This window comes from Triticum dicoccoides, chromosome 2A (assembly GCF_002162155.2).
Source record: "Triticum dicoccoides isolate Atlit2015 ecotype Zavitan chromosome 2A, WEW_v2.0, whole genome shotgun sequence".
Lineage (NCBI taxonomy): Eukaryota > Viridiplantae > Streptophyta > Magnoliopsida > Poales > Poaceae > Triticum > Triticum dicoccoides.
In genome coordinates, this window is record NC_041382.1 from 157,589,895 (window position 1) to 157,617,375 (window position 27,481).

A 27,481-nucleotide genomic window follows, 5' to 3' on the forward strand; every position below is an offset into this window, starting at 1 on the left:
CTGGAACTTGTCGCCGGCGCTGACCTCGGTCTTCTCCTCCTTGGGGCGCGACTCATGCACATACTGCCTGATCCTGGCGCAGGAAAGTTGCGCGACGGCAGAAGCGGCGGAAGAGGCGCGCCCGTCCGCCCGCTTCTTGCTTGCGCGGGAGTCCTGGTCACCATCGTCGCGGCGGCGCTTGCTGGGCGGCGACACGGCATGCCCCGCCCCCGCATCAGGGAGGCGTCGCCGCTTGCCTTCCATGGCCGCCTCCATCGTCGTCAAGAGTCGAAGCGGACGCGATCCGAGGGGGCTGGAGGGATTGAGGGGGAAGGAGGTCAGGTTTGAGAAGAGAAGGCTGCAGAATCGATCGCCGTGAATTGACTTATAGCTGGGCACCGCTGCATGGTTGGCTCCGTTTCATGTTCAGGCCACGACCCGGGGAGGAGTCGGAACCGCGTACGTGGCGAGAAGAGAAGAAACACTTGCGCGCCACGGTTTGCAAATCCATTAATCATTCAAATTCCGGAAGTAATCGGAGGCTCGATGTTGTCTGATCGAGTCCGACTGTCCTGCTGAGATGATCGCGACGCGTCCGTTCCACGCCGTGGGTGTCCTCACTCCAATCCAATTGGGTACGGATTTGAATTCTTAGTACGAACTCACAACAGGGATCGGAATCATAACTAGGCAAGATCGTTCAAATAAAGCAGTGTAATGTTCCACTCATCCCCCCTCACGGCTAGACCTGGCCATGGGCAGCCCGGCCCGACCCGACGCTGCTCCCGGGCCAGGCTCGGGCCTAGATTTTGAGCCCGGTGGCCTGGCCGGGCCTGGGCCCGTCAATTTTTGCAGTTTTCTGAAGGGGCCCGGCCTGAGGCCCGGCGGGCTTTTACATGTTCGGGCCGGGCTTGGGCCCAAAAACTAGGCCAGATGGCCGGGCCGGGCTCGGGCCCAGGTTTTTTGGCTCGGGCTTGGCTAGGCCCGGCCCGAAGCCCAGCCCGGTATACTCACGGCATACAGAGTCACGGCATCCGTATTTTGGTTTGCATTCTACTAACCTACCAATCCTCGAAACTTTAATCTCTGTAACTTTTCTCCTGCTACTTCCTGTTACAAATTTAAACCTCATTTTGCCTAGTTTCCGACATCATTTTACTTCAAATCTTGACGTCGTTGATACATGCAATTTTTAACGATATTTCAAAGTTTTTGTTTCAAAATTTTGAAATACGAGCTCAAACACGACCAATGGTCGGAATGAATCAAATAGTGTAAACAAATGGTTCGAATGATATTTTTTTTCACGAATACGCAGAGGGTGCATATCTTTTCATTGATAATGGTTCGAATGATAATTTACAAAGACTAATCTAAGGTGCCATTGGACCTCGATGAGATCTTCCTGTAGTTTGTTTTTTGCCATCAAGATCTTCCTGTAGTTGCACATGAGCTTGCTGATCATGGAGCTGCCGATGCACTTCAAGAAACATTTGGATTGTATTGCCATGGTGTTGAGGACTGACAAGCTCCCCAGGAGCAAAAAATCCAGTCTCTTATTTTGTGGAAGATAACACAGCATGTCATGATCCTCCATAATATTTTCATGTCCCAACATGTAGTAGGCCCACGTACAAGCTAGAGCGGGCTTGCGACATACCAAGAGGTCTCTCAATATCTGTTTTCAATGTTTCTTGAGCTATGATGAAATGAGGTCTCTTGTTGCCTTTAGGGCTTGGAATTGTCTTCGCAAATATGGAGCATGAGGGGTACATGACATCTTCAAGGTAGTAGCCATTATCATGCTGATGACCACTGACTTCAAAATTGCAAGTTGGAGTTTCCGCGATAGAAAGCCTTGCAAAAATATGAAATCTTCATAGGATATTGAGATCATTGTAAGATCCATGCATCCCAAAGTAACAATGCCAAATCTCATAGATGCTTCGATGATGGCAATGGCCGGCGTACTGCTCAGACCATTCGAAGGGGGCAATTATTCTGTTTCTGATACATGCAGTCGATGCGCGCAAGCATCCTAGAAAACCCCCTCGCCACACTAATCTCCATCAATCTTGCCATGTCGTGTACACTAGGTGCTCATAGATAATATCCTCCATTGATATCAATAATAGCTTCTACAAATCTCTTTGTACAAATCATGACTAGGTCCTCGGCCAAGCGGGTATGTTCATCAACCAAGTCATACGGGGATTCCATATTCAAGCACATTCATTGTCGTAGTATATTTCAGAACAAAACTTTCACTATATTGTCTTGTATGACCCCTCCTGTGAGTGAAACAAGGACTATGCGCTTTGACCATAACTGCAATGCGTAGAAAGAGCTCCATCGAGATTTTGAAATATCGCTTGAACAGATTATCAAGTTCCACTAAAATGTCGATGCAATAATCATCATCATCTTGGCATGTCATTCTGTCCTACTGGGCCAAATGTACCTACGACCTGCTGAGAACCTAGTAAGGCCCTTCTTCCTTTTTCTTCTTCCATTACTATCAACATGACATGTCAAAACCATCATCATCTTACTCCTCCTCTAACAACGAGTCATGAAAAAACTCTTTAACAAGCATGGTCATCTATGAATTTACACTTTTTTACAAATTGACATATTAAAAGAAAAAAAATACCCCTTGGTCCTTGTGTTGAACATGTTGTGGGCATGGGACAAGATGTCGCTACACGGAGAGTTTTGAGAGTAGTCTGGTACAAGGATGTTAGGAGAGAGAGAGAGAGAGAGAGAGATGAAAATGATGATGTATGAAGGCTCATGCATGAATCGCCACCCTTGCTAAGTCTCCCTAGCATGGCCGAAGCACAACTTGGAAGGCAACGATATAGATGATGGTGCGATTGTGGACGATCTCTTGGTTGAGCTTCGTTGTCCACGTACGTTGAGTTTGGGTTGGCGGGGTGGTGTCGTATGGGAGGCTGGGAGATGTGCCCATGCCCGGAGGTGGTTCGTAGGGCGGTTTGACAGTGAGAGAGGGATGTGGCGACAGGGTGGACTAGCGCGGATGTTCTGATGCCGACAAAATAATAGAGTGGGTCGACGTGTTTAGAATGATCGAAAAGGGGTGCAGCAGGCGGTGGTGTGACCGGGTGGAGACCATTGGTGATTATGAACATAACTCTTCTCCCGCCAAAATTTCTGGGATCAGGATGGGTTTTGCGTGGGCGTGCTTTCAATAAATATTTCTGGGAACAGAACTCGTATGTATAGCAATGGTTTTCAGGGCTTAGCCATGCCCATTCCTCACCTACAAGCCATCTAGGAACATGCTTATCTCGTACTGGTTGCGTGGCCGATCCATTGGACTTGCGTTGTGGTGGCCCATTAGGTGTCGATGAGTAAGGGTACCTACTCAAAGGAAGATGCTTTATGGGCATATCCAGATGAACTCATAGGCTAGATTATATATGGTCTCCCGACTTCTATGCCATGTTGCCCCGAGTAGGCACTCTAAGGGATAAGGACAAGCATGCTACTTTGGCGATTTGACGGTTATGGGATATACGATCCCCACAACTATTGGATCACCTGATCATATCATATCCCCCGAATATAAGTACCAAATTAACTACATGTCTTTGTCCACCTATATAATTAAGGGGCGGACGAAGCCCAGAGAAGGGACGAGATCACACGAGAGCCATATGCCCGTAACCTAGATTAGTAGATAGGAGGACACCAAGATACCTTTTCTCATTCAATAATAAAGTGTGACAGGGTGAATTGGTCATGTGGTGCAATTTTCTGATACAAAGGTAGTAATTTTCTGGATGAAATCCACAGGAGGATGGGTCCAAAGCGCATGATGTCGGTGTCAAAACCGGCGGATCTCGGGTAGGGGGTCCCGAACTATGCGTCTAAGATCGATGGTAACAGGAGACAGGAGACACGATGTTTACCTAGGTTCGGGCCCTCTCTATGGAGGTAATACCCTACTTCCTGCTTGATTGATCTTGATGAATAAGTACCACGAGATCGAGATGGCTAAACCCTAAAAGCCTAGCCTGTATGACTATGGTCATGATTGTCCTCTCTTCGGACTAAGTCCTCCGGTTTATATAGACATCGGGAGGATCTAGGGTTACACAAGGTCGGTTACAAAGATAGGAATCTACTTATTTGATCGCCAAGCTTGCCTTCCATGCCAAGTTGAGTCCCGTCCGGACGCGGGTGCAGTCTTCGGTCTTCGTATCTTCACGGCCCATAAGTCCGACCCATGGCTAACAGGCTGGACGCCCGAGGACCCCTTAGTCCAGGACTCCCTCAGTAGCCCATGAACCTGGCTTCAATGATAAGGTATCCGGCGCGTAGATCTGTCTTCGGCATTGCAAGGCGGGTTCGTCCTTCCGAACTCTAAGATGGTCTTCGGACGTAATGGTCATGTCCGGACCTGTAATACACACACCACACACAACCTAGAGAATATAATAATCCACGAGTCCAATCCGCTGACAACTTTTTGCAATATAACATCACGTCCGTCCAGTCATAATTTCAAACCATTTTTCGTTCGCCACTCCATGTTTCGAGACGCGGTTTCCATCGGCACGTCTTGTCAAAGCAGAGATCGTGTCCCCTTCACTACAAAAAAAGACACATCCGTGACATTTTGGGCCGAACAAATTTTTTTCTGTCATACTTATGACACTTCTATGACGATAATTGTGACAAAGCCTGGTTTCATCATAGATGTGGTGGGCTCCTACTTCTATGATAAAAAGTCATGACAAAAAATGGGCTTTTCGTCCTGGGCGGGCCGGAGACGCAGCTGCATGACATTCTTTCGGCCGTCCATGACGAAAAAAACTGTGGTAGAAGCGAGGGCGAGGAAATATTGGGGTGTTCCCGGTTACGGTGGGTGGTCGGGGCCGAGCGATGCATGGAGGTTTGCGCGTTTCTCTCGTACACGCACGTGCGTGGGTGCGAGGCGTTGGGCTCCGAGAGAGGTGTTCGCCTACTGAACCCGAGAGATTGCACTGCAGGCTACGCGTTAGTGAACCCGAGCGATCGATCGATGGCTTTTAACTGAACCCGATTGAGCGATTCCTTCGCTACTGCTACTAACTGAAGCCGCTCGATGTTGCCTCTGGATGAACAGTGAGTGTCAGGGATATACCCCACGGTATGACCCGGCCGGACTTGATGTTTCATTGGTAACCGCCAAAGGATTGGCGACTCACGTGTCTGGCGGCTCACTGGTGTGACGACTCACGAGTCTGAAGACTCATTGGTGACCCGACGGGTGCTTCAGACGAACGATAAGGCCCAAGGCCCAGTATGCCGGTTCATATAAAGGTGGGCCAGTTTAAGAGGAAAGGCATAAGGAATATTCTCCTACAAAGGAAGTAAGACTAGGACTCTACTTGTAATAGGTTAGTCCTAATCCTAATAGGACTCCACATGTAACCCGCCCCTTCAACTTATATAAGGAGGGGCAGGACACCCCAAGAGGGACAAGCAACAAACAATCTCTAGAGCTAGACACAAAGAGCCGGCTTACCGGCAACTCCGTCAATGAGACCTACCACAAACAGCATGTAGAGCTATTACCGGATAATGTTTCCCGGGGCCCGAAGCTGTCTAAATCCTTGTCTTGTGTTGCGTCTCTCGATTCCGCTCAACCCCTCTCAAGCTAGTACAAAGATGCGTTGTCCTCACGAGTAAGTCCTCACACTAACACATCTGCCGTGACAATTCCATGAAAGTTGGCGCCAACTGTGGGGCCTGCGCACGGTGATGTTGAGTTTTTGGAGGGTGCTATCACAAGGATCGGAAGCTCCGTACAGCTTATTTAAGAAGTTCCGGCCGTTTCGTTGGAGAGTTCCAGCCGGCTCGCCAAAAAAGTTCCGTCAGGCTCATCGAAAGGTTCCGCCGGCTCGTCGGAAAGTTCCGACCGGATCATTGGAAAGTTCTGACCGCCTCGATGTAAGGTTCCGTCTGAATCACCAAAAAGTTCCGATCACTTCGACGAAAAGTTCTGTCCGAATCATCAAAGGGTTCCAACCGAATCATCAAAAGGTTCCGTCCGAGTCGATAAAGAGTTCTGACCTAGATTATGAAAAAAAAAGTTCCAACCGAATTATCTAAGGGTTCCAATTCAAAAGTTCCGGCCGGATTATCAAGAGGTTCCAGTTCAAAAGTTCCGGCCGGATTATCAAGAGGTTCCGGTTCAAAAGTTTCGGACTATCAAAAGTTCCGGCCGGATTATTAAGAGGTTCCAGTTCAAAAGTTCCGGATTATCAAAAGTTCTGGCCGAATTATCAAGAAGTTCCGGTCCAGAAATTCTGGCTCCAAAAGTTCCGGCCGGGTTATGTGGAGACCTCACGCACTAAAAGACACAGAACCAATCAACTCTTCTGTCAAAAACAAAAGCAGCACTATGCATTATCCAGCGCCAACATCCGGCAAAAAATACCAGGTGTTATTTTTCCTATATGTATTTTATCCATAATATAAATTCATCCGACAACAATTACTCTGGTCTGTAATGTTTTTATGCAGGGAAACTATTAAAAAAAGGGGGTGGAGGTATACTAAGGATGCATGTTCGGCTGTGCCACACGGCTTCACGAACAGGCGTGTCATGGTCCGGTTTACATCAATGCGCCGGCCGACTCGCCTGTCCGCCCCGCATTATAGTGCCACAGACGACTCGCCCACCCGCCCTCGCGACCGGTTCACGCGTTCGCATCGGCTTACAATGAGGAGGACAATTTGCTCGTCCGCAACGACTTATAAACGTCGCGGCCGATTCATCTGTCCGCTCCTGCGGTCGATTCACCTGTGTGGCATTTCAGTTTCACCTAGTGATCATCAACTTCTTTGTCAAGGATCATTACCCGTGTGGGATTTTATTAGCACATATTATTTTTGTCAAGGATCAGTTTATCTTTGCCTTGGTCTGCAATATTGATTATGCAGGACAATTATTCACTTCAAAAGCTATGGTTGTGTCATGGATGTATAACTCGCGCCACCATTATAATGCGCTAGTATCTTACCATGCCATCTCAATGAATATATGTGCAAGCCACCATTTTGAAGACCGGTTTACATCAATATGATGTGGCTAACTCGCCCGTCCACACCGGTTTACAACGCCGCGACCGATTCATGTGTCTGTGCCACCTCTGAAGCCGCAGTCGTCTTTGTCGTCCGTCTCCCGAGGCCTGATTTACATCAACACATCGGGCCGCATCTGTTTGCATGAGCTATTTATTGAGTATAAAGCCAGTCACTGCTCAAGTAGCCCAATTTTCTTTCAAATTGGAGGCAAATTATCATTAACCGCCGTTTGCACTGGATGGCTCAATGAGCAGGCGCACAAGTCGCCGCCACTGCAGTTTGGTTAACTTCAAATAGTCAGTTGGAAGGAACCATTGGACGAGTTGCTGACACGGCTCATACGGGATCATTTATAACCCGCCGCAGTCACCTCAACCTTCTGTGGATTCACATCGTGCTATCAACACCAATGATATACACCTTATGCCGATTTATATCACAGTTAAATATGAAGAATCTCAAGCCAACTCCTCGAGCCACCTTGAGACTCGGGGGCTACGATCACATGACTTAGCAAATCTTGCCAGTTTCAGCAAATTTAAGAACCCCAGGATGATGGAGGGAAAGATAACCCGGTCCCAGAGGCTACTGTTATATTGATGAAAATTTAAAGGCCGTAAGAAAATTTCCGGCTTAGAAAGTATATAACAGTTACAAAATCCCGGCTCAATGAAGAAGTTCTGGTTCATCAGAAAGGATTTCGGTTTACAATCCGGTTCAAGGGAAATATGTTCTCCCACAAAGCTTTGAAGCTCTCAAATCCGGTTTAAAAATGTCTGGTTCAAAAAGGAATTAACTTCTCGCAAGTTCGAGTTTAAAGGCCGTCAGAAATTTCCGGCTGAAAATGAAGATTCCGGTTTAAAATCCGGTTCAAGGGAAAGATGTCTCCCACAAAGCTTTGAATCTCTCAATCTCCGGTTCAAAATCCCGGTTCAAGAAGAATTTATCTCTTGCAAAAAGTTAAAGGTTGCCGAAGAGGGCCTGTTGCCATGATGCGCGGTTCAAACATGGGTTATCCTGCCTTATTGTCTTATCATATTATTGATCACATGGCGGCTTCTGTTTATAAAGCAGAGTTCTGATTACATATTGATCCGTCTATCATGCCAATATTATCATAAGGGGCCAAAGAGATTTTGTTGCACAACACAACTCAAACATAGGCACCCGATGAGCACAGCTCAGAAATATATCACTTGGGGGCTTGGTCGTATTCGAACCATAGCTACACCTCTTGATCGGCGTAAGGCTACCAGGGAAGTTACTTGGGGGCTCTTTGCTTCGCATCGAACTAAGAGTATGCACCCTTGTAATAGGCTATCAAGCCCGGCTTGGAAGCCTGGTGTTCGCACCTAAAACCCCAGATTAACCTGCCTTCTTTAAGTAAGTCATTTCGCCCAGGTAAACCTGGTACGACCCGCGAACATTTGACAGTCAATCTCATAGACCCTAAACTTGTCAAAGTTAAAACATGATTGGTTAAAGATTGAGGTCCATCTTAAGAGGCTTTGTGAAATGGTTAATTCAGTGGCCTGGCAGCCCATGAAAAGCCTCGATTTGGAGCCTGGCAGCTCGTAAAAAGCCTCGACTACAAGTTTTCATTTGCCAAGTTTTTTCTCCTTTGATGAGATTTATAACATCTTCTGATAAACCAGCGTCCTTGACCCGGCTTTGCTTTCAACTAACAAGTTGTCAGTGCACGATCAGTTCTAATCTGACGTTCTTTAACCCGGTCTGGTTTTGACTAACAAGTCGCCAGTATTATAAGGAAAATCCGGTGTTTATTATACCCCGGTACAGTTTATTATCATAATCCGACAAATTGAGGAAGGAGTTCTCAATAGTCAAGATTGGGGTTACCACCCTCACTACCAAAGTTGGTTAAACCAACGAGGTGATTCTATGTCACAGGTATCATCTATGTCATATTTGATTATCTTCAATTATAGCCTTGGTTATAAACCCTGGCTATGTGTTTGGGCATTATGACCCACCCTACGGTAAATCGCCAAGGGTTCTTGTGATCTACTTGTGTGCAGGATAAGAATGCATTCGGGTGGCTACCCACCTTGACTTTTGACGTTAAGTCGCCAGGGCATATGTTATTTGCACTTTGTGCAGGATTTGCAGAATTATGACATATAAATTCAAGCTCATCATCAAAATTGATGCTTCAAAAGGGTTATCCGTTTTGGACTATTTCAAAGGCTATTAGCCACTAGATTATAAAAATTCCGGCTTACAATGAATGCACATTAAGTCGCCATCGGCCAAGAGCCGCCAAGTATTTAAACTTCGGATTTACTTATTAACTGGTAAGGTATTCATATCTTTCATAGCCAAAATTGGCTGGATTTTCATAATGATATTGAATGATTCAGGTTTTTTTAGACCGGATTATATTATTCAAATCTTCAAATAGCCAACATGGCTGGATTTTTATTATGGTTATCAATAACCAATATTATGATTGAGGTTTTTAAAGTCGCTTTAGTGCTATGGCTATCATATTATCAATGGATATGATTTATTCTACAATTGAAGGAATAGTCCCGAGTCGCTGCAGGCTTACGACCCGGCACTTGGGGGCTACATTATTCAAGTTGAGATTACATCAAGTATGCAAGTCTCATGTCGCTGCAAGCATGCATCATGATACTTGTGGGCTAATGCAAAGTCATCTTTTGCTCACCTTATTGAAGACCCGACTCATCACATTGTAATGAGCCGGCCCTTGGGGGCTACCAATTGCTCCTGTCAACAATTCAAGGTACACAAGTTTTGAAACCATTATATTGAAAGGTCCACTACTCAGTTGGTAAAGCACAAAGCTCTTAACCTTGTGGACCTGGGTTCAAAGCCCCATGGTGGAGTTACATCATATGATGTTATTTTCAATGAAGCATGATTATATTTATAAAGTCCCTGCTCATTATTGCATAATGACCCAGCCCTTGGGGGCTACACTGGTTAAAGTTTTTTGATCATCAGGCAATTACAAGTCCCAGGTTGCTGCAAGCATGACAACCCAGCACTTGGGGGCTACATAGTATGGAGTATTCCGTTTTTACTAAGTGACTGGGATGAACAACATGGATTTCTTCTTAAGTGGCAGTATTTATATTGAAGCAAGTCTTAAGCCATCACTTTGTTCTGCTCAAGACTTGGGGGCTGCAGGTAATATGGAGATAAGGGAGAAAAATCTTCAAATTCTCAGTTTTGAATAAACCAGATTGACCCGGTGTTTGCAACAATCATAACCCGACATCATCAATAATCATGAACCGGCGTTGACAACAATCATGAACCGGTGTTGGCAACAATCATGAGCCGAAATTATCAGTTTTTTATAACCCGCCGATTTTGGAAGTCATAGCTCAGCAAGATCTACAAACCGGCTGAATATGAGTTGAATATTTTAGAACCAATATTTTTGTCAAGTCAAAGCATTAAGGCCGAATCAAATGGATTATTCATTCATTTACAACATTTCTTCTACAAGCAAGTTGATTATGAAGCCGACCTATTGACCCGGATTTTCTAGAAGGAGGAAATGACAAGGACTTACGGATGATGAGGTGCCGGCTTACAAGAATATTTAATCCGGATCACAATTTGTCAAATTTGCTCTTGTGTTTATATTACAGATCAGTTCAACATGGATAAATCCAAATTAAACCGGGGGTTAATGTCAGGGATATACCCCACGGTATGACCCGGCCAGACTTGATGTTTCATTGGTAACCGCCAAAGGATTGGCGACTCGCGTGTCTGGCGGCTCACTGGTGTGACGACTCACGAGCCTGAAGACTCATTGGTGACCTGGCGGGTGCTTCAGACGGACGACAAGGCCCAAGGCCCAGTATGCCGGTTCATATAAAGGTGGGCTAGTTTAAGAGGAAAGGCATAAGGAATATTCTCCTACAAAGGAAGCAAGACTAGGACTCTACTTGTAATAGGTTAGTCCAAATCCTGATAGGACTCCACATGTAACCCGCCCCTTCAACTTATATAAGGAGGGGCAGGGCACCCCAAGAGGGACAAGCAACAAACAATCTCTAGGGATAGACACAAAGAGCCGGCTTACCGGCGACTCCCTCAATGAGACCTACCACAAACAACATGTAGAGCTATTATCGAATGATGTTTCCCCGGGCCTAAAGCTGTCTAAATCCTTGTCTTGTGTTGCGTCTCTCGATTCCGCTCAACCCCTCTCAAGCTACTACAAAGATGCGTTGGCCTCACGACTAAGTCCTCACACTAGGACATCCGCTGTGACAATTCCATGATAGTGAGCGTTGCTGGGAGGGGGGGTGTTGGATTAACAGTTCCCGGTGGGGGTGGATGAACAGGACCCCGTGGTGTTGCCTCTGGATGAACAGGACCCCGATCGTTGAGCCGGTTGGTGCTGGATGAACAGGACCACCCCGTGGAGGGCTGGATGAACAGTAGCCCTTGGAGGGTTGGTTGAATAGGAGCCCGTGGAGAGGGCTGGTTGAACAGTAGCCGGTGGAGTAGCGTGCGGTGGAGGCTGGATGAACAAGAGCCCGTGGATGAACAGTCGCAGGTGGAGGCTGGAGGGGGTCGACAGTGGAGATGAACAGTATCCCGTGGAGTCCCATTTTGCGGTACGCCACACCCCTCCCGATGAACAGGACCCCTGTTTCGACTGTAGGGCTCCAACACAAGTCCGTTTCCTTCGTTTTGCGGTACCCCACACCCCTCCCGGTCAACAGGACCCAGTTTCGACTGTAGGAGGTCCAACACAAGTCCGTTTCCTCCGTTTTGCGATACGCCAGACCCCTCCCGATGAACAGGATGCCGTTTCGAACATGGCCAGTCGAACACAAGGATGTTTCCTCCGTTCTGCGGTAGCCAGGCCTTGTTTCCATCGGCTGTTCTGTCCAAGCCCTCCCGATGAACACGACGACGCATTCTGTTCCGACCCAGCCGGTTGGCTCCCCATGAACACGACGACGATGCTATTTCTCTGTTCCGACCCAACCATGTACACGAGCCCTAGCCATATGTATGCGGGAGTCGGCATTCGAGACCCCACCCATATGTACGTACGTGGCCGTATTTTCTATCTTGCACACTGGCCGCTGTACATACGTGTACATGCTACATGCGCGCCTCTACTACGACACATGCGCGCCTCTACATCAACCAGTATGTACATACACGTTTGCGACCAGAATGACAATGCTACGTACGCTTCGACCAGGTGGGTCCCGACTGTCAGGCACTTTCTTGCGTGTGAAGATGTAGCTGATGGGTCCCAACAGTCAGGGGGGCGAATCATTTTTTTTCCCGGTCGCACTTCCTTGCGTGCGAAGATGTAGCTGGTAGTACCCAGCAGTCAGGGGGAAAGTTTTTTTCACAAAATACGGTTGCCCGTCCGGTGGGTCCCTACTGTCACGTGGAGGAATCATTATTTTCCGCATAATAAGGAGGCATTTGCTTGCTCCGACCGTGGACCCAGCTGTTAGCCTCTCCACGTACACTCCACGTCCGATGGAAGCCGTTCCTTGACCACGTTGACCACGCCGCCAAGAGCATCAGGGTAGTGGAAGACGGCGAGGCCTAGGAAGGGGAAGACACGGAGCCGGGGAAGACGCGGTAGTGGATGCCCACGCGTAGAGGAGTATGAGGGTTCACTGGTTCGCTTTGGTGTGAGGCTGCCGTCACCACAAAATAACAGGGGGTGTGGGTGAGTAGAGGGATGGCGTGGCCAGCGGTGAGGCCTCCGCGGCATCGCAGCCGGCCACTGGAGGCAGGAGCACGAGGCACAACCGGCACTGGTTTGGGCGGCTGGAGGAAGAAGACGAGAGGTTGAAGAAGCACTACCGCCATTGGATGGACATCGTACGGTTACTGGAGCTAGAATCGTGCATATTGACTAAGTTTACAAAGCCCTCCGTCCCCGTCAACTTAGTAGGCCCACAAGTCAGCCTCCCACTATACTAGGTCCCAGCTAGCAGGGGGAGTATTCATTTTTTGTGCGTAATAAGGAGGCACTTCCTTGCGTGCGAAGATATAGCTAGTGGGTCCGAGCTGTCAGCGACGATAATGTTTTTTTCGTGAAATACAGAGGCCCTTTCGGTGGATCCCAGATGTCAGGTGGAGGAATCATTATTTTGCGTGTAATAAGGAGGCATTTCCTTGCGTGTGGCCGTGGACCCAGCTGTTAGCCTCTCCACGTATAGTCCACTTCAGATGCATGTCGGTCGTTGACCACGTTGAACAGGCCGCGCCAAGAGCACCAGGGTGGTGACGATGGCGAGGCCTAGGAAGGGAGTGACACGGAGCCAGGGAAGACTCAATAGTTGTTTCCCACACGGAGGGGAGTACGACTGTACGAGGGTTTACTAGTTCGTCTGCCATCGCCGGAGAATAACAGTAGGTGTGGGTGAGTAGAGGGATGGCTAGGCTAACAATGGGAGTATGGTGGGGCGGTGAGGCCTGCTCGGCAGCACAGCCGGCCACGAGGAGGAGGGAGTAGGCAGTCCCGTCGGTGCTTGTTTGAGCGACTGGAGCAGGAAGAGAAGAGATTCAAGAAGCACGATGGCCGTTGGATGGACATCCAACAGTCACTGCTTGTGCGTCAACCTCTTTTTAGGAAAGCCTCAAATCTGTGGAAAAGATCATACAACCCATCTGCCATAATTTCTAATAATTTACAGCCATTTGCTAATTCTTAAGATTTTTTGAGCCCATATTCTTTTTGTTAGCATTACAACCCATATTGTGGCCACGATTAAAAAATTATACGAAATTTTGCATATTTCAGTGCGGTCCGAACTGTTTTTAATCCCGAAATTTTGAGTCACATTCAAACTGATTTTAAAAATAAATGTATATCAATATAAAATCCAACAAATTGTCCACACATAAAAATCAATGCAATTTAAAATCTCGAAATGAAAAAAAGAAATTTGAAAACTAATTGCCGGTTTGATGTGTTTTAAAAATGTACAACCCATTTCTCATTACTGATAGGCCATTTTCTCGGCCAGCCGAATGAATCTCTCCTCGTCTTGAAAGATTTGCAGCCCAACATGCCTGACAAAACGACTTACTTGGCAAATCACAAAAAAACTAGGCTAGCCATTTTCAGAAAGAAAAAAACTACTAGGCAGGTCTGTGGTAAACATAAAAGAGAAGGCTCTCTGGACAGGCCAGAGTGCCCCGCACAGCCCAGTTGACACCCTGCTTCCTTCTCAAAAACAAATTAGATAAATGCCACTCCAATTATGGCGATTCATAAAAATGCCACTACAATTTCCAAAGTTTGAAAAATGCCACTGCAATTTTTGCAAACTTTGGAAAACGCCACTGCAATTTGCAAACTTTGAAAAACGCTACTCCAGACTTCGAAAAATGCCACTGGAAATGGCATGAAATGGCATTTTTCAAAGGTTGGAAATTAAAGTGGCATTTCTCGGAAACACCAGATTTGGAGTGGCTTTTATCAAATTAACCCAAAACAAAAATAACTGGGCGAGCTGCTGGGTCCCTGGTGTTAGCCGCTTGTTGTACAATTCTCTCGTTTATTGACTACGTTGACAATGGCATGGGACCCAGATGTCAGAAATCCATTAGGAGGAGCCATTTTTTATTGGCTTGAAATAAGCAGGCACTTGCTTGCGTACTGCCATGACCTTGGCGGATCCCTGCTGTCATTTTCTCCACGTACAATCATCTCCTGATTGTGTACGCGTCAACTTGGTAGGCCCACAAGTCAGCCTCTAAACCCGTGGAGGACAAATACAACCCATTAAAAAAGTAAAAGCCCATTCCATACATTCAAACGGAAAGTTCAACATTCAGAGCAAAGTAACAGGTCTGATCCACATATAGAGTACTGAACTTCCACGTTGACAACCATGATAGCCAAGTTAATTATCTACTCCCACTAATACTCTAGTAGTGTACAAGTACTAACTTACTCTTAGCTAACTAGACGATGCCGGCCGCCATCTGCGGTACATGCTAAACGTCGGCACCGGCGTCCTACACCTCGCCTCGGACTTTCCAGAGGTGCAATAGGGCGTGTTGCTCGCGCGAGTTGGCCCTTTCCATGCCGGCGTGGTCCACCGAAGCTTCGACTTCTAAGCGGGAAACCCACTTGATGAGGTGGTAGTAAAAATCGGCATCGCGAACGCGTGCGTGCCCGACAGCCTCCAGGGCTATTTGCCGGGCGCCGGTCTCCACGTAGTCGGCCCTGTTGTGGGCGCTCTGCTCGCGACTCAGAGCGTTGGTGCGCTGTTGCTCCATGTCCCGCTGGCGGCGCAAATCGGCAATACGCTGCTCCTCCGCTAGGCAGTCGCGCTCCAACAACTCCTCATAGTCTACATTGCCATCTAAAGACCGATAGAATGCCTCCTCCCCGCGTCTACCTTCCAGTGAAAAACCGAACACTAGTTCCGACGGTGACCGCCTCCGGTGTCGCCTATCGTGGACGGGCGGGGGCATGGAGGATGTGGCAAGAGCGAGGATAAGTGGCAAGCGACGTTGGGCCGGTGGGGGCTTATGTTGATAGGGCGAGTTGGTTGATGGTGCCATGATACGTCTCCAACGTATCTATATTTTTTGATTGTTCCATGCTATTATATTATCAACCTTGGATGTTTTATATGCATTTATATGCTATTTTATATGATTTTTGGGACTAACCTATTAACCTAGAGCCCAGTGCCAGTTTCTATTTTTTCCTTGTTTTAGAGTATCGCAGAAAAGGAAAATCAAACGGAGTCCAATTGAACTGAAACTTCACGGAACTTATTTTTGGAAAGAAAGCAATACAGGAGACTTGGAGTGCACGTCAGGGGATCAACGAGGAGAGCACGAGGCAGGGGGGCACGCCCACCCCCTGGGCGCGCCCTCCACCTTCATGGGCCCCTCGTGGCTCCCCTGATGTATTTCTTCCGCCTATATATATCCATATACCCTAAAACCATCGGGGAACACAATAGATCGGGAGCTCCGCCGCCAGAAGCCTCCATAGCCACCGAAAACCAATCTAGACCCGTTCTGGCACCCTGCCAGAGGGGGCAATCCCTCTATGGTGGTCATCTTCATCATCCCGGTGCTCTCCATGATGAGGAGGGAGTAGTTCTCCCTCGGGGCTGAGGGTATGTACCAGTAGCTATGTGTTTGATCTCTCTCTCTCTCTCTCTCTCTCTCTCTCTCTCTCTCTCGTGTTCTTGAGGTGGTACGATCTTGATGTATCGCGAGCTTTCCTATTATAGTTGGATCTTATGATGTTTCTCCCCCTCTACTCTCTTGTAATGGATTGAGTTTCCCCTTTGAAGGTATCTTATCAGATTGAGTCTTTAAAGATTTGAGAACACTTGATGTAAGACTTGTCGTGCGTATCTGTGGTGACAATGGGATATCACGTGATTCACTTGATGTATGTTTTGGTGATCAACTTGTGGGTTCCGCCCATGAACCTATGCATAGGGGTTGGCACACGTTTTCGTCGTGATTCTTCGGTAGAAACTTTGGGGCACTCTTTGAGGTTCTATGTGTTGGTTGAATAGATGAATCTGCGATTGTGTGATGCATATCGTATAATCATACCCACAGATACTTGAGGTGACATTGGAGTATCTAGGTGACATTAGGGTTTTGGTTGATTTGTGTCTTAAGGTGTTATTCTAGTACGAACTCTAGGGTTGTTTGTGACACTTATAGGAATAGCCCAACGAATTGATTGGAAAGAATAACTTTGAGGTGGTTTCGTACCCTACCATAATCTCTTCGTTTGTTCTCTGCTATTAGTGACTTTGGAGTGACTCTTTGTTGCATGTTGAGGGATAGTTATGTGATCCAATTATGTTATTATTGTTGAGAGAACTTGCACTAGTGAAAGTATGAACCCTAGGCCTTGTTTCAACGCATTGCAATACTGTTTGTGCTCACTTTTATCTTTAGTTACCTTGCTGCTTTTATATTTTTAGATTACAAAAACTATTATCTACTATCCATATACCACTTGTATCACCATCTCTTCGCCGAACTAGTGCACCTATACAATTTACCATTGTATTGGGTGTGTTGGGGACACAAGAGACTCTTTGTTCTTTGATTGCAGGGTTGCTTGAGAGAGACCATCTTCATCCTACGCCTTCTACGATTGATAAACCTTAGGTCATCCACTTGAGGGAAATTTGCTACTGTCCTACAAACCTCTGCACTTGGAGGCCCAACAACGTCTACAAGTAGAAGGTTGTGTAGTAGACATCAAGCTCTTTTCTGGCGCCATTGCCGGGGAGGTGAGTGCTTGAAGGTATATCTTTAGATCTTGTAATCGAGTCTTTTAGTTTCTTGTTTTATCACTAGTTTAGTTTATAAAAGAAAACTACAAAAAATGGAATTGAGTTTGTCTCATACGCTTCATCTTTTTAATATCTTTCGTGAGAATGATGGAAAGGAAAATTGTGCTCAAGTGCTAGAAGAAGAATGCATTAGAATGTTTTGCACTAAATATTTGAATGATGATCATGATTTCAATGTTGTTAGTATGAATTTCTTGAATATCCATGATGCTAATGATATGCAAAGCCACAAGGTTGAGGAAGCTATGTTTGATGAAGATGATATTTTTTGTCCCCCAAGTTTTGATGAGCAAATTTATTATGATGAAAGCATGCCTCCTATTTATGATGATTATATTGATGAAAGTGGATTTGGAGAGGTCATGACTTTATTTTGTGATGAATTCACTATTTCGGAAGAGGTTCCAATTGATTATGAGAACAAAGTTGCTATCTATGATGATTATTGTGATGACTTGTATGCTATAAAGAATAATTATATCCATGAAACTTGTCATCATGATTTTAGTTTTCAATTAGATTATGCCTCACATGATAATTATTTTGTTGAGTTTACTCCCACTATTCCGAATGAGAAGAATTTTGCTTATGTGGAGAGTAATAAAATTTCTATGCTTGTAGATCATGAAAAAATGATTTATGTGATGGTTATATTGTTAAATTCATTCATGATGCTACTGAAAATTATTATGAGGGAGGAATATATGCTTGTAGGAATAGCAATAATATCAAGTTTCTTCTCTATGTGCTTCAAATTTTGAAGTTATGCTTGTTTTACCTTCCTATGCAAGTTGATTCTTGTTCCCACAAGTTGTTTGCGCACAAAATCCCTATGCATCGGAAGTGGGTTAGACTTAAATGTGTCAGTCATATTCTTCATGATGCTCTCTTTATGTTTCAATTCTTATCTTTTATGTTTGCATCATTGAATCATCATGCCTCGCTAGAGGTGTTAAACGATAGCGCTTGTTGGGAGGCAACCCAACTTTATTTTTGTTCCTTGCTTTTTGCTCCTGTTTAGCAATAAATAATATATCTAGCCTCTGTTATGATTGGGTTTTTTATGTTTTAGTTAGTGTTTGTGCCAAGTAGAACCATTGGGAAGACTTGGGGAAAGTCTTGTTGATCTTGCTGTAAAAAACAGAAACTTTAGCGCTCACAAGAATTGCAGCCATTTTTTATTGGAGAGTGATATTTAGTTAATTCTTATTGCAGATGATTAATATATAAATTAACCACGTCCATAAATTTATTTTAGAATTTTTGGGGTTCCATAAGTTTTCGTTAGTTACAGATTACTACAGACTGTTCTGTTTTTGACAGATTCTGTTTTTCGTGTGTTGTTTGCTCACTTTGATGAATCTATGGCTCGTAAAAGAGTTTATAAAGCATAGAGAAGTTGGAATACAGTAGGTCTAAAACCAATATAAATAAAGAATGAGTTCATTACAGTACCTTGAAGTGGTGTTTTGTTTTCTTTCGCTAACGGAGCTTACGAGTTTTCTGTTAAGTTTTGTGTTGTGAAGTTTTCAAGTTTTGGGTGAAGATTCGATGGACTATGGAATAAGGAGTGGCAAGAGCCTAAGCTTGGGGATGTCCAAGGCACCCCAAGGTAATATTCAAGGACAACCAAGAGCCTAAGCTTGGGGATGCCCCGGATGGCGTCCCCTCTTTCCTCTTCGTTCATCGGTAACGTTACTTGGAGCTATATTTTTATTCACCACATGATATCTGTTTTGCTTGGAGAGTCATTTTATTTTATTTTGTTTTGCTTGATGTTTGAATAAAATACCAAGATCTAAAATTCTTAAATGTTAGAGAGTCTTCACATAGTTGCATAATTATTCAACTACTCATTGATCTTCACTTATATCTTTCGGAGTAGTTTGTCGTTGCTCTAGTGTTTCACTTATATCTTTTTAGAGCACGGTGGTGGTTTTTATATATAGAAATAGATGAGCTCTCATGCTTCACTTATATTATTTTGAGAGTCCTAAACAGCAAGGTAGTTTGCTTTGGTTATGAATTTAGTCCTAATATGATGGGCATCCAAGAGGGATATAATAAGAAAACTTTCATATAAAGTGCATTGAATACTAGGCGAAGTTTGATACTTGATGATTGTTTTGAGATATGGAGATGGTGATATTAGAGTCATGCTAGTTGAGTAGTTGTGAATTTGAGAAATACTTGTGTTAAAGTTTGTGATTCCCGTAGCATGCACATATGGTGAACCGTTATGTGATGAAGTCAGAGCATGATTTATTTATTGATTGTCTTCCTTATGAGTGGCGGTCGGGGACGAGCGATGGTCTTTTCCTACCAATCTATCTCCCTAGGAGCATGCGCGTAGTACTTTGTTTCGATAACTAATAGATTTTTGCAATAAGTATGTGAGTTCTTTATGACTAATGTTGAGTCCATGGATTATACGCACTCTCACCGTTCCACCATTGCTAGCCTCTCTAGTACCGCGCAGCTTTCGCCGGTACCATCAACCCACCATATACTTTCCTCAAAACAGCCACCATACCTGCCTATTATGATATTTCCATAGTCATTCCGAGATATATTGCCATGCAACTTTCCACCGTTCCGTTATTATGACACACTTCATCATTGTCATATTGCTTTGCATGATCATGTAGTTGACATCGTATTTGTGGCAAAGCCACCGTTCATAATTCTTCCATACGTGTCACTCATGAGTCATTGCACATCCACGTACACCTCCGGAGGCATTCATATAGAGTCATATCTTTTCCTAAGTATTGAGTTGTAATTCTTGAGTTGTAAGAAAATAAAAGTGTGATGATCATCATTATTAGAGCATTGTCCCAGTGAGGAAAGGAAGATGGAGACTATGATTCCCCCACAAGTCGGGATGAGACTCCGGACGAGAAAAAAAAGAGAGGCCAAAGAAGCCCAAATAAAAAAAAGAGGCCATAAAAAAGGCCCAAACAAAAAATAAAATAAAAAATATATAAAAAAATGATAGAAAAAGAGATAAGAGACAATGCTACTATCCTTTTACCACACTTGTGCTTCAAAGTAGCACCATGATCTTCATGATAGAGAGTCTCCTATTGATGAAGCTATGTACCTAGGATAGGGTCATGGATCTATCCAAGATACCCTCCCCAAGGACATCTCTAAAAGAACCAGAAGCATTCGAAGAAAAATCATCATCCACTCGACCATGAAGCTATGTTCCACTCGATAGTCTTGAAGACACTCGACCGTATGGACAATCACTCGACTACCAGTTGGTGCCCACCTTGGGGCAGGTGTCTTAGCGACTTGTTGGAGAAGTTGTGATTTTTCCGATCCCCATCAACATGGTTTCAGGCGGAGGTTTGGCCAGGGGCCACAAGATCCGTCTCGGTGCGCTCGTATTCATCGCCGACGACTCCGCTTGGCCCTAGGAAGTGCCACTCGACGTCGAGGCGCTCCCCGTCCACGGGGCAACGCACTTTCGCGCGTGCGTCCGTGGCGTCCTCCTACGGCAGCCATCGACTCTATATCAGTCGGCTCCTGTGCCGACCTCCCTCCCTGCAGCCCGCTGGGGCAAACGTTCCGGTCGGTCGAGGCTTCAGCGGTGGGTGAGGCACGCGGTGGCTCACCAATCGGCCACCCCCCAGGTCGTGGCAATCGAGCCCGACGAAACTCTCTACGACCTGTTTGACTGGCTCCGTAGAGACTGCATCCGAGTGCGATAGCAGCAACCCGGCGGCGGAAGTTTTGATGGTCAATGGACCACGTAGTCCTCCTGGCTTCACCCGTGAGGACGGAGGCGATGGTGGCGGCGATCCGTCGCGTGTCCATGAAGAGTACCGACCCGAACCCCTCTCTTCGCAAAGGAGGGAGGAACTTCGCCGCCGGAACATGGATGCACTTCACACTCCCATCGTTGGAGAAACCCCTGAGGCCCAGGCTTTGGAGGAGGCACGCCTAGCCAACTTGGCTGAGCGCACTCGACTGGAGAACCTCCAGCACGCACTCGACGAACGTGCTCGGCAGGGTTCTCCCGAATCTAGTCGACGTCAACTTTTTCCACCTCCGACTCAGGTATACCGAACTCCAATCCAGAATCTCGCAGTTGCGGCCCGAATAGCGGAGTCAATTCAATCTTCCCAGTCAAAAGCTGGTCGAGGTTTGGTACAGCGGGCCTTGATCCAAGCCAGGGAGAGCAGAATACAGTAGTATCTCAGTCACGGAATAGGATTCACAGCAGATCCGTGGTTGCAGACACAGTCCAGTCGGCTCACAGCCCAAGATCGCCCCCGAGGCGTGAGGGACATGGAGACCGATGAGATCAGTACAGAAGCCGCGAGCAGTATGATCACCGACTCGATCACGATGATCGTCGTCAAGGGCCCACACCTCCCCCAAGGAGTGGATCATACATGCCTCGGCAGTAGGATGACAGACGCCCTCACAGTGGTGGGCGAAGGATTCCAGTCGACCCCAGGGAACCAGGCTTTGATGCTAGATCTATTCTCAATCAGGGTCTGGTCGACAGGAACAGAGCTCACAGAGAAGGCCCCGACAGAGATTTTCCAACCAGCAGGAGAGTGCATGTCTTAGGCCCAGAATGCTTCAGCAGAGCCATCAGGTCTGCGGTGATTCCTCCCAACTTCAGATTGGCGACTGGAGTCAGTAAGTTCACTAGTGAGTCCAAGCCTGACACTTGGCTCGAGGATTACCGAGTGGATATACAGATCGGTGGTGGCAACGAAGAAGTGGCCATGAAGTACCTTCCTTTGATGCTAGAGGGCTCGGCCAGGGCATGGCTGAATCAGTTAGCTCCTAGTAGTATTTATACTTGGGAAGATCTTGCTCGAGTATTTGTCAGAACATTTGAAGGTACTTGCAAGCGGCCAGCAGGGTTGACAGAATTACAGTGTTGCGTTCAGAAACCAAATGAAACTTTAAGGGATTATATCTAGAGATGGATCACGTTGCACCAAACAGTGGAGAATGTGTCAGATCACCAAGCAATTTGTGCCTTCAAAGAAGGCGTTAAGTATCGGGTGTTGAATCTTAAATTTGGTCGGACAGGAGATATGACTCTTACTCAGATGATGGAGATTGCCACCAAATACGCCAATGGTGAAGAAGAAGACCGACTCCGGAGTGGCAAGCACAAAGCAATCGCCCACGAAACCGGAGGAGGAAACTCTAGTCGAAAGCAGAAGCGCAAAGCCGAGCCAGCCGCTCCTGGTGAAGCCTTAGCCGTGACTCAGGGGAAGTTCAAGGGGAAACCCAAAGGACCATGGAACCCCAAGAAAGTAAAAGATCAAGATGGAAATGATGTGCTGGATTTACCATGCCACATTCACACCAAGAAAGATCAAGAGGGTAATTTCATTTACCCAAAGCAGCAATTCCAAGAGAAACAACCCAAGGAAAAGGAGAAGTAAGAAGACAAAGTTGAAGATGAGGAGGAGGACGATGATGGTTACCCCCACGTCAATTCCACTCTGATGATTTTCGCTGACGTTGAGAGTAAGAGTCGACTGAAAGTCATCAATAGAGAAGTGAACATGGTCGCTCCGGTGACACCCAGTTATTTGAAGTGGTCTCAGACTCCATTACATTCGACCAGTCCGATCACCCAGCGCACATAGCCACCCCTAGGAGGCAAGCGCTGGTGGTCGACCCAGTAGTCAAAGGCACTCGATTGACTAAGGTTCTGATGGGTGGTGGCAGTGGTCTGAACATACTATATGCAGAGACGGTGGAAGGAATGGGCATTCCAATGTCCAGACTCAGCGAAAGTAATATGAGTTTCCATGGAGTCATGCCTGGCAAGAAGGCTGCATCACTTGGCCAGATCGCTCTCGATGTAGTGTTCGGTGATTCCAAGAATTACCGCAAAGAAAAGTTGACATTTGAAGTTGTGGATTTCCAGAGTGCTTATCATGCTATTGTGGGAAGGCCAACTTATGCACGTTTTATGGCTCGACCATGTTACGTGTACCTCAAATTGAAGATGCCTGGTCCCAAAGGGGTGATCACTATCATTATCAATCGGAAGAAGGCAGAAGAGTGCTTCCAGTAGGGCTCAAAGATCGCCGATGCATAGATGGCAGTAGTGGAGTTGCAGGAGTATCAAAAAAATGCAGATACGAGTGTTTTGTTGCGAGCTAAGAAGCCTACCACTGATAAAGCATTCCAGTCGACTGGTGAAACGAAGCCGATTCATATTCATCCAACGGATCCCAATGCTAGTCCGACTCACATTTCAACAACACTCGACTCTAAATAGGAAGAAGCGCTCATCCAGTTCCTCCGTGAGAACTGGGACATCTTTGCATGGAAACCTTATGACATGCCAGGTGTTCCCAGTGGACTGGCTGAGCATCGTTTGCGAGTCGACCAAAGGTGAAACCGGTCAAAGAACATCTTCGACGGCCTGCCTTACAGAAGAGGAAGGCAATCGGTGAAGAAGTGGATCGATTTCTAGCAGCTGAGTTTATCCAAGAAATTTACCACTCCGAGTGGTTAGCTAATGTTGTCATGGTCCCAAAAAAGGACGACTCACTTCGCATGTGCATTGACTTCAAACATATCAATCGGGCCTGCCCGAAAGATCACTTTCCTCTCCCTCGCATCGACCAAATAGTCGACTCGACTGCGGGGTGTGAGTGTTTGTCCTTTTTGGACGCTTATTCCGGGTATCATCAGATCCATTTGTACGGACCCGATGAGAGAAAAATAGCTTTCATCACCCCATTTGGGTGCTGCTGTTATGTCACTATGCCATTCGGTTTGAAGAATGCCGGAGCCACATTCATGAGGATGATCCAGAAGTGTCTGCTCACTCAAATCAGTTGGAATGTGGAAGCATACATGGATGACATTGTGATCAAGTCACGAAAAGGTTCCGACCTACTGAATGACCTTGCTGAAACCTTTGCCAACCTCAGAACGTATGATATCAAGCTTAATCCATCAAAGTGCACGTTTGGAGTTCCAGGCGGAAAATTACTCGGTTTTCTCATTTCTGAACGGGGGATCGACGCTAACCCAGAGAAAGTGGGTGCCATACTCCGGATGAAACACCCTATGCATGTGCATGATATCCAGAAGCTTACTGGTTGTTTGGCTGCCCTAAGTCGATTCATTTCTCGCCTCGATGAGAAGGCACTGCCTCTTTACCGACTGATGAAGAAGTCAGATAAGTTCGAGTGAACTCCTGATGCTGACGCAGCATTTGCAGAGCTCAAAGCCCTGCTTTCCACCCAGTCGGTGCTTGCTGCTCCAATCAGCAAAGAGCCTTTACTGCTTTACATTGTAGCCACTGGACAAGTCGTCAGTACAGTACTTACGGTCAAGCAGGAAGAAGAAGGAAAAGCTTACAAAGTTTAGCGCCTAGTATACTATGTCTCTAAAGTTTTGACTCCATCAAAGCAAAGATATCCACATTATCAGAAGCTTGTTTATGGGATTTATATGACCATGAAGAAGGTTGCACATTACTTCTCTAATCACTCCATTACAGTAGTCAGCGACGCTCCATTATCAGAGATTATGAACAATAGAGATGCAACTTGTCGAGTGGCAAAGTGGGTGATCGAACTCCTTCCCTTAGATATCAAGTTCGAGGCAAAGAAAGCTATCAAGTCCCAAGCAATAGCAGATTTCCTCGCCGAGTGGATTGACCAACAACTGCCGACTCAAGTTCACTAGGAGCACTGGACCATGTTCTTTGATGGTTCCAAGATGCTGAATGGTTCCGGTGCTGGCGTGGTACTGGTATCCCCCCGAGGAGACAAGCTCAGATATGTCCTCCAGATTCACTTTGATTCCTCCAATAACGAAGCATAATATGAAGCACTCTTGTATGGGTTGCGTATTGCCATTTCACTCGGCGTCCGTCGCCTCATGGTCTATGGCGACTCAGATTTGGTAGTCAATCAAGTGATGAAGGAGTGGGACGTCAGAAGCCCAGCCATGACTGGTTACTGCAACACGGTGAGAAAGTTGAAAAAGAATTTTGAGGGGTTAGAGCTCCATCATATCCCCCAACTGGAAAATCAAGCAGCAGATGATTTAGCAAAGATAGGCTCCAAGAGAGAAGCCATTCCCAGTAATGTGTTCCTGGAGCATATTCATGCACCTTCAGTTCAAGAAGATCCCTTCAATGAAGAGCCCCCGCAGCCTAAGAGTGCCATAGATCCGACTGAAGTCGAGGTCCCAGCCGTGGTCGACTTGGTCACGGAGGTGTTGGTCATCACTCCCGACTGGACAGTGCCATACATTGCATATATCCTTAGGAAAGAGCTCCCAGAAGACGAAGAAGAGGCTCGACAAATCGTCCATTGATCCAAGGCCTTTACTATAATAAGAGGACAACTGTTCAGAGAAAGTGCAACTAGGGTTAGCCAGAAATGCATAACACCAAAAGAAGGTCGAGTGATCCTCCACGACATCCATTCGGGGACCTGTGGTCACCATGCGTCCTCTCGGACCATTGTGGCTAAAGCATACCGAGCTGGATTCTATTGGCCACGAGCAAATGAAACGGCGAAAAATATAGTCGACAAATGTGAAGGCTGCCAGTTCTACTCCAATATGTCGCACAAACCTGCATCAGCCCTGAAGACCATCCCACTCGTCTGGCCCTTTGTGGTTTGGGGATTGGACATGGTTGGTCCACTAAGGACTGGTAGGAGCGGCTTCACCCATGTGCTTGTAGCAGTCAACAAGTTTACCAAATGGATTGAAGCCAAGCCTATTAAGAATCTTGAAGCTAGTACTGCTGTCAGCTTCATCAGAGAGTTGATTTACAGATATGGGGTTCCGCACAACATCATCACTGACAACGGATCGAACTTCGATTCTGATGAGTTCAGAACCTTCTGCGCCTCACAAGGCACACGAGTCGACTATGCTTCAGTCGCCCATCCCCAGTAGAATGGACAAGTAGAAAGAGCAAATGGCTTGATTCTCAAAGGACTGAAACCCCGAATGATGCGAGATCTCAAGCACGCAGCAGGCACCTGGGTTGATGAGCTTCCATCAGTTCTCTGGGGATTGAGGACAACTCCTAATCGGTCGACTGGCCGAACTCCATTCTTCTTGGTCTATGGGGCCGAAGCTGTTTTACCTAGTGACTTGCTTCGTAATGCACCACGAGTTGAGCTCTTCTCTGAAGATGAAGCAGAACAAGCTCGGCAAGACACAGTCGACCTCCTAGAGGAGGAAAGAGAGATGGCCTTGATCTGGTCGACCATTTATCAACAATACTTGCGTTGATTCCACGCTAGACACGTGAAGGGTCGAGCCTTTCAAGAAGGAGACTTTGTTCTTCGAGTGGATCAGCAGAAACCACACAAGCTCGCCCCAGCCTGGGAAGGTCCCTTCATTGTCACCAGAGTGCTCCACAATGGAGCATACCACCTTTACAGTATCGAGCATAAGAAGGATGAGCCACGGGCTTGGAATGCGGAGCTGCTCCGCCCCATTTATACTTAAGTACTCATTCGAATAAAATGTAATAAGAAATACCTTTGTAATTTGTTTATCAAAGACAAGAGCTTTACAGTCCTCTGGCACAATTGTTGTTGCTTTTGTTTACGTCTGAAAACCCCCAACGGGTCACTTGGAATGCCTAAGTTCGAAAGAAAATCCTACCGAGTGGTGAGCCAGCCTCCCACTCGGGGGCTTAGCTGCGAACCCGTTTCACCTAAATTTTCAAAATCCTACCGAGTGGTGAGCCAGCCTCCCACTCAGGGGCTTAGCTGTTGTCCAGTACTCGCCTAAGTTTGTAAAATCCTACCGAGTGGTGAGCAATCCTCCCACTCGGGGGCTTAGCTGCAGTCCAGTACTCGCTTAAGTTTGTAAAATCCTACTGAGTGGTGAGCAATCCTCCCACTCGGGGGCTTAGCTGCAGTCTAGTACTCGCCTAAGTTTGTAAAATCCTACCGAGTGGTGAGAAATCCTCCCACTCGGGGCCTTAGCTGCAGTCCAGTACTCGCCTAAGTTTGTAAAATCCTATCAAGTGGTGAGCAATCCTCCCACTCGGAAGCTTAGCTATAGTCCAGTAC